The sequence below is a fragment of the Spermophilus citellus genome (genome assembly GCF_964194105.1).
Source record: "Spermophilus citellus genome assembly, chromosome: 15".
Lineage (NCBI taxonomy): Eukaryota > Metazoa > Chordata > Mammalia > Rodentia > Sciuridae > Spermophilus > Spermophilus citellus.
The window spans coordinates 93,850,378-93,858,497 of record NC_138195.1 but is presented as its reverse complement, the minus strand read 5'-3'; the positions used below and the strand labels follow the sequence as shown (position 1 = coordinate 93,858,497).

Genomic DNA, 8,120 nt, shown 5'->3' with positions numbered 1-8,120 from the left:
CGAGGTGCATAATGAGGCAGCCCACGCCTCAGGAGCGGGCAGGGGAGGGCTGCTCCATCCCCAGGGCGGGGAGCAAGCCGAGAAGAGCCAGCTTCACACTAGACAAATGGCTCTTTTGTTTTACTTCATTTTTAATTAGCCTCCTTTTTAATGACCTGAGTTAATAAGTGTCAAAAGGTGCAAAGCACAGCTTGGCTTTATTTTTAAAGTAGGAATTTGCCTTTAATCTTGGAGGTAAAGCCGGGCCCTGGGCAAGTCTCGCCTGCAAGGGCGCGCAGCAGTTCTCACTGCTCTGGCATTTCTGGCCAGCAGTGCCCGGACACCCCCCACACAGAGCCCCAAGGGGTCGCTCTGATGGACTGGGGTCCCCAGGGCCTCCAGCAGCTGCCCAGCTTCACTGTGCAATTCCACACAAGATCCCTCTGGGCCACGCTTCCAGCCAGCTCTCTCCATTTTTCCGTGGCCCCATCCTGGAAGCAGCCTATACGGTCCTGGAAGGTGGGGAGAGGGATTGAGGAGGTGGCAGGGGCTGATGCCCCACCAGGTGGCCAGGTGATAGGCACAGTCTCTCCATGCCCTGGGCAGCTCAGGTGATTTTCTTCCCCTTTGCTGCATGGCTCAGGTGACGTCCCTCATTGTCCTTCTGTCTATCCAGCCTCGGCATGCAGGAGGGTCCCAGAACCACATGAATGACAGGAGGTGAGGTAAGGGTACACTCGGGCTCCAAGGCACTCCTAGGATGAGACTGCTGCCTCACGTGCTCCCAGCCCGGCTTCTGCGGGGCCAGAAGACAGGCTCTACTTTGCTTGCAGACGAGCCCCACTCCATCAGGCTTCGGTAACATGCAGCTACCGCAAGAGTGGGCGACATCTCCCCCCAGAGCCAGGTGCCACCAGTGTGGGGGAGACCAGGGCTGTTCCAGGCTGCCCAGAGCATCTCGGACTGGATGCCTCTCCAGGAGAGCAGCAGTATTAATTTTGTGGCATTTTATAGCCTGGATAAATATCCCCCAAGGCCAGGCTGCAACCACAGCACTCACATTTGTTTATGATCAAATAGACTGAATAAGCAGGAGCGGTCAGAGGTGATGCTGGCACAGAGATCTAAACCACTGGGCTGCTCGACCCAAGAGCTCCATCCATCCGTGAGTCCACGCTCAATGCCGCTGTCCTCAGCACAACCAGAATGCTCCTGGGTGCGACTCCGTGCTACATGGCCACCCCATCTGCCAAAGAGGTTCCTGTGAAGACCTCAAGTCCACGGGAGGCCAGCACGACGGGTCTGCTCTGGCAAACTCTGGAATTATTTAGAAGCACTCAAATCCATTCTGCTTTATGCTTAAAAAATCAAGATGGTGCACAAGGCCCTGGGTTCAATCCCCACCACCAACAAAAAGAAAAAAAATCAAAATCAAGATGTGCAGAAGTTTTGAATGTCCTGTGTGGTCACTCTGAGTGTTCCTAGGTAGGTTTATTAAAATTCATTTCAAAATACGTACATACCTAATAAACAGCAGACTTGTGGCTTAGGTCTGTTGGTGCAGGTAATTTCCATAAAAATTAATATTCCCGACTTTACTGGAACTAAATAATTAAGGAAGAAAGTATATTACAATAATAAAATTATCAACAGAGTTTTGACAAGCAGTCATGTGCTTGTAAATGAAATTTATTTAGGTGCCACTCAAAACATTGTAATTAAGAGGTACAGAATGCATTACCAGATGGTTCTTGCTCACTGTCTACTTCCTTTAGAGAACAAGGAGATCAGAGTGAGCGATAACTAGCCCCGAGTACCCAACCACCCCACGACCCCAACAGCACCCCATCATGGTCCTGTGCCCAAAGTGTCCATGCTGTGTAGACTGGGGCAGACACACTTGATGTCAGCCTAGGCCATCACCAGCTGGAAATGAAAGAATGGGCAGCAATACCTGGAGTGGGAGCGCCAGGGTTTTAGAACTAGATGTGGACGGACGAGTGTTGATGAGAGCTCACAGCTGAGTCACCTTGCTGCACTCTTCCACTGCTGGGAGTCACCCTGCAACTCAGCTTAGGGATGCATGCGGCACAGCCACGGGCTCTTGGTGCCTTTGGCCTGAGGTCAGCCACTCTCTTATTTCCCTGGGATCATTATTAGAAAGGGGCTTCAGGCCTGGGGTGTGCTCTGGGTAGAGCACTGCTGTAGCATGTGCACAGCCTGGGTTGGAAAGAATGTCACGTGCTGTGTGGGATGGCGCTGCAGAGACCTAAGGTGTGACAGTCAGAAGGACCTGGGTGCCTTGCTGTATAGACAAAGCTTCTGGGCTCGGAGGTGTGGAGTGGGGGGTCAGGTTCACACCAGCTAGCTCAGGCGGCCATGGCCAAGTACCTCAGGAGGCCACTTGAGCGACCTGTGTCCTTCCTCGGGTTCTGGAGGCTTGGTTCCCAAGGTCAGGCTGTGGACTTGGCTCAGTTCCCCTGAGGCCGCCCTGTGTGCATGCAGTTGGCCACGTCCTGGGTCCTCACACTGTCTCCCTGGGGGTGTGTCACTGTCCTCCTCTCCTTTTCCTATAAGGACACCAGTCCCATAGGCCAGGACCACCTAATGACCTCCTGGAACCACAGTGAGCTGTCCGAGGCCTCTCCAAATACAGTCACCTCCTGAGAGCCCACAACCAGGCCCTGGGGACACCCACCCTGTGTTTTGTTGCCTGTCCTTCACAGATGCCCAGAAGGACCCCAACTCACAAGGCTTCTCTGTCAAAAACAGCGGCTCTAATCTGGAGGAAGCTGGTAAGCTCAGGTGTCTTCAGGACCGAGCCCCAGGTGACACTTGCCCTATGTGACTGGAGATGTGGTCACACAGGGATTTAGTGCTGCTGGTGAGAGGGCACAGGCACCAGGAAGCCCATCTGAACTGCTCCTCACGGGGCGCTCCAAAGCCCTTGTGCAGACTCAGCCCTGTTCTGCCTTTGACCAAGAGTGAGATGGCACAACCCTTGTACTGTCAGCAAAGCTCATCATGGACAAGAAATATTTATTGAGTGTGCTCTGTGCTGGGCATTGTTCTAAGTGCTTTGATTACATTGATTGATTTAGTGAGTCAACCACTGACTGAGGACAGTAGTATCATTGTTCCAATTTCACAAATGAAGAAATGGTGGCACAGAGAAGTGAAGTTACTTGCTCAGAGTCACGCAGCTGTAAGCAGCAGGGCTTTGAAGCTAGAGGACTGGGGTCCAAGGCAAGCTCTTCATTCCTTGACACTCTTCCCTATCACTAAAGGTAAGGAATTAGGATAATTTTAGCCACATGCACTTAAAGACTTCTTCATCTTGGTATCCAGTGTCTAAGATGCTGCTAATGATGTATTTGCAAGTGAACCCATGAAGACACAAAAGCAGGCCCAGAGCACGGTGACCCAGAACCTGAGCCAACAGCAACAACACGGCACCTGTGGGCACATTCCTGCAGTCCACCTTCTCCCTAACCCCCTTCCTCTGCTCTCCTCCTTTCTCCCTCCCTCCCTTCCAGCTGTCTTTTCCTCCTGGGGTGAAGTGGCGGGTCAGCTGGGCCCGTCCAGGAGGGAGTCCCGTGGTGCAGCAGCACAGCCAGGCCAGAGCATGGCTGCCACGGAGAGAGGACACGCCACAGGACGGGAGCTGGGCTTCCTGTGTAAACAGGGAGGGATGAGGGACAGGTGGAAGCTGGAGTGACCTGGAGACAGGTTGCAATGGGGTAGGGGGGGCACCGACCTCACAGATGGTTCACAGACACCCCCACAGTCTGGTGTCCCGCGGGTCCCCCTCTGGCTGCCCACCTGGTGTGTGGAGACCCAGCTGCAGCAGCACCCAGGAGTACCGCACACCCACAGCAAGAGCTTGGTTTCCAACACGATTCGCTCCTGAGCGGAGCTGGCCTCCTTGGAGAGCTGTCTGTTAGTGCTGGAGAGCAAGGGAGGACTCGGGAGCGAGGAGGACTGTCCAGAGGTCACAGGCCAGCTCAGGGACAATCTGAGCAGCAAAAGGAACAACAAAAGTAATGGATTATAATCTATGAGAGAACATAGGGACACAGGATTAGGAGTCAAGGAATGAAATAGGGACACACTGACATGAACAAGTAGGTAGCAAAGAAAACTGTCCTTTAATCACCAGAGACGATGGGTGTGGGCGTTGGACATTTGGCAAACTTGATGCTAATAATTACACATGCCAGAAAGTCAGTGAGTGCTGGAACCAGTGGGTAGAAAGTGGCACAGGACAGGTGTCTCACACAGCCCCAGAGTATGGCCTGCCACTCTGCTTATCTAGGATAAGGAAGAAACCTGGCAGTAAGAGAGACCCGGCCCTGGCCCAAGGGAACCCACCAGAGATGGTCCACTCACATTGTGCCCCAGGGACACCGCACCACCTCCGGGGTGTTCAGAAATACAGGACACGGGTCTCTAGCAAACGCTGAAGGACACACCATGGAGTCCCTGCCACCGGGACTGTCGGTGACATCGAAGACCAAGAACCTGCTCCAGGCTGATGGGGCCCCCAGAGGCCTGGCCCCAGGTCCTGGCGTCCCGAAGGGCCCACCGAAGGAGCGGCTGGACTGGGGTGTCTGGGGGAAGGCAGCGGAGTTCTGAGAGCTCTTCTTGCATGTTTTCTACATTTGAAGTTGTTTTAAAATAAAAACCAAAAAAAATTGTGAAATGTTTGGCATCTAGGTGATGAAAGTAGATTGTTAGCTAACCCCTCAAAAACAGGCAAAACACACCGCCCTTCCAGACACACAGGGCCAGGGCACAGCTCAGGCAGGAGACACCAGGGCAGAGGCTTTCTTCCGGCACCCGTGGGACTGGGGCTGTGACGGCACCCTTTCTCAGAAGCCCTTTGGCTGGATACATCTTGAGACTTAGAATAGTTTTTTTCCCCCTTTTGACCCTATAATTCCATTTCTGGGAAACTGTCCTATGGAAATAATCTGAAATCCAGAAAAAGGACTGTGTCCAAATATATTCCTAGCAGAGTTATTAATAAAAGCGAAAGTTCGGAATCAGCCTAACTGGTCAAATATGGGAAATGAACTCATAAATTCAGTGTATCTACTCAGTGAAATGATAGGAAGCTACCAAAGACCAAGGTTTACAAACAGTTTATGATGTGAGAAAATTCTAATGCTTGTTTAAAAAGAAAATTACAACCTCAGATTTTAAAACTTACTAAATTCATACTGTATATAAAATTTTATCTGGATTTCTTTAATTTAGCCTTTAAAGAATAAGGAAAACATGTTCTCATCTGTCAGTCAAAATTGTAGTGATTTTTCTATATTTCCTGAAAACATATTTTACCCCTGCGATGAGAAAATAAGACAAAATCCCTTTTCATAAAGGAATTAAGCTATGGGATATATATTTTTTAATGTCAGGAAGCACAAAAAGCAAAAGGGCACAGGGAGGCAGCCTCAGAGGTGGCAAAGCCTCTGCCCACTGCATGAGCAGCCGCACTGTGCCAGGGCCTCCGGGAGGCTCCCGCGGAACGGCAGCTGGACAGCTCCGTGTGAGCACATCTGTGGGGCCGGGCGCACTCGGACTCCGACTCCGTCAGCACGGGAGGAGGTTCTGACATTCGGGGTCAAGCCTGAGGAGGTTCATGGATGAGGGGAGCACATGAGAGACAGACGGAGGGACAGTGGGGACATTCGATGGAGGGCCATGCCCATGCAGCGGAGATGAGAGGTCAGACAGGGAGAAGAGAGAGGAACGCTGCCCTGTTGCCCAGGTCTCCAACAGCTTGACCCTTCCTTCCTCAAATCCTGCAGAGGCCCCCTGCCTGGCAAGTAAAGCAGGGACGCAGCGCTAGAGAGCCTTCACCCAAAGGTCACCCTTAGCTCAGGTGGCAGGAGAAGCAGGTGTGACAGGACAGGGGTGCAGGCCTGGGTGTAGACAGAGAGGGACGCCCGAGGAGGCAGAGCTGGAGGAGCTCAGGCCGCAGGAGACAGTCGCAGGGACGGGTGCCCTTGGCACCCAGAGGAGCCAACAGGAAGGAGAGCAAGACTCCCAGAGAGGAGGGAGGACAGTGCCCACAGGTGAGGACAGGGCGCTCTCCAACGTCACAGCAGCATCAAGCGGAGGGAGTCCGAGGGGCCGCGGACCCCGCAGTTTTCTGAGGTTCTTGGTCTTTCAGGGGTCGGGGTGCATGGTCTTTGTAGCACCAGGTTTGCAAATTGTATGATAGAACCTGCACCTCACCCACTGCAATGAGGGGCCGGTACAGCTTCGTCTGTTGATCTTTCTCTTACTTCAAAAAGAGGGTCCCAGTTGAGCCCACCAGATTTCCAGTGGAAAGAGGTAACTGGAAACTACTGCAATCCCAGAGTCGAGGCCACTGCTGCTAAATGTGCCCTGAATGTCCCGTGATCCGCAAGCTCACGGCACTGGATGCTTCCTTGTAAGCAGCCCCCACTTTCTCTAGAGGAGGGCGCCAGAGCAGGGGGTCCACTCTTACCTAGAGGAGGGCGCCAGAGCAGGGGGTCCACTCTTACCTAGAGGAGGGCGCCAGAGCAGGGGGTCTGTTTACGCTGGAAACCACGCCCCCACCCCTGCTGATCAAGGGCATTGTTCTTAGAGGAATAGCAGGACCAGGGGAGGGACTGTGGGGGCACAATGAGAGTCTGAGAAGCCTGCAGGCAGTCCTGTTCTGACTGGGTCACCGGGCGTGAGGAGATGCCAGGGACAGGACACAGCACTGCTGCACGTCCAGGTAGCTTCTGAGAAGCTCCCAGGCTCCTGTCAGGTGAAATTGTTAGTAGGTTGTCTCTCTGCTCTTCAGCTTTAACTGCAAGAAATTTGCACCTTTTCAGATTTGCAAACAGCCCTGAAGGTTTTATGTGACGTGGGTCCTTCTGTGCACCCACTCTGCCCAGACCCTCACGGAGCACGGCCCTCGATGGCCCTTTGGAACATGCGTGGATTCTCTGCCTTCCTTAGGTAACTGGCTCAGGGAGGGCCCTCTGCGGGGCACCTCGGGGTCTCCCATTGCTGGGAGCTGGGCAGTTGTGATCCTTAGGCGAGCCCAGGACACCCAGGTGTGGCCCCCAGGCCCACCCAGCCCAGCAGCTTCCCGTCCTTGCCACCCCCTACCTCCCCACCTGTGCATGTCTAAAGCTTGGAATGTTTTTGGAAACACTTTTCTGTCACTGCTAAAGGGCCAGCAAATTCCAATTTGTGGTCCTCATTCCATCAACTGCTATGGAGCCCCAGTCTGTCGGCTGGGTCGAAGCTTCCTCCTCCGTGCACTTAACCTAATTTTCTCACAGCTTCATGGAGACCAATTACTCACATATTAATTTTTCACCACGAAGAACGTAGCAGTCCCGGGCAGCCCCGAGGCCTCCCATGGAAGTCTTTGCAAAGGTGTCCTGGAGTGCAAACCCACAGTGACCAGAGCTGCAGCACAACCCCTCACACCACTCTCGGTTGGCCTTCCCTGGGTTTTGAGGGTGGAGGGAGCACCCACAGTGTGCCTGTGGGAAGCCGTAGCCTCCAGGGAGGCCAAGAGGCCCTGGGAGCCAACATGCACAGAGACATCTAATCTGGGGATCTCCGGGAAGGGCGCCTGACACCAGCCCCCCTAGCACCTGAGCAAGGTGGCTCCTACTCCAGGCAACTCCCCAGGTTTCAGGGACCCTGACTCTGTAGTGGCCAGTCCACATCCTGAGTCCTGGCCATCCCCACAGACACCCCTGCACCTGGTAATTGGGCAGCCCAGCCCGAAAGGAGAGATTCTTCCAGAAGCTGCCGGAGAACTCCTTTCTGGAGATGGACTGTGAGCTTCAGGCCTCTGGATTCGCCTGCCTCTCGCTTTGAAGCCGCCGCGCACTGGGATGAGGGAGGTCAGAGAGCACCAGTTGTGCATGAGAGATGTGAAAATTTACTGCAAATGAGACAAGAGCAGTAAATTCATTTTTATTCAAATTACTGTCATCATACATTACCACGTCTCCTGTAAACACTGGGCTTCAGACGGGGTGACAGCATATTATTATTTGTGAGATTATATTATTATTAAGCTATTAACATGTCACCCCTGCTTGAAACTATGACTCAGCTTGGTTCTGCATAATAGGACGAGTGAGGGGGACAGGCAG

At 53.2% G+C, this 8,120-nt stretch overlaps 1 long non-coding RNA gene across 1 annotated transcript; it reads right to left on the bottom strand.

The window, feature by feature from the left end:
• Positions 1–5,459: 5,459 nt before the first annotated feature.
• LOC308634634 lies at positions 5,460–7,679 on the bottom strand. Its single transcript, XR_014019053.1, has 3 exons — positions 7,313–7,679; positions 6,684–6,808; positions 5,460–6,478 (listed from the first exon to the last, which is right to left on the bottom strand). It is a non-coding gene; the product is annotated as an uncharacterized lncRNA (long non-coding RNA).
• Positions 7,680–8,120: the final 441 nt, after the last annotated feature.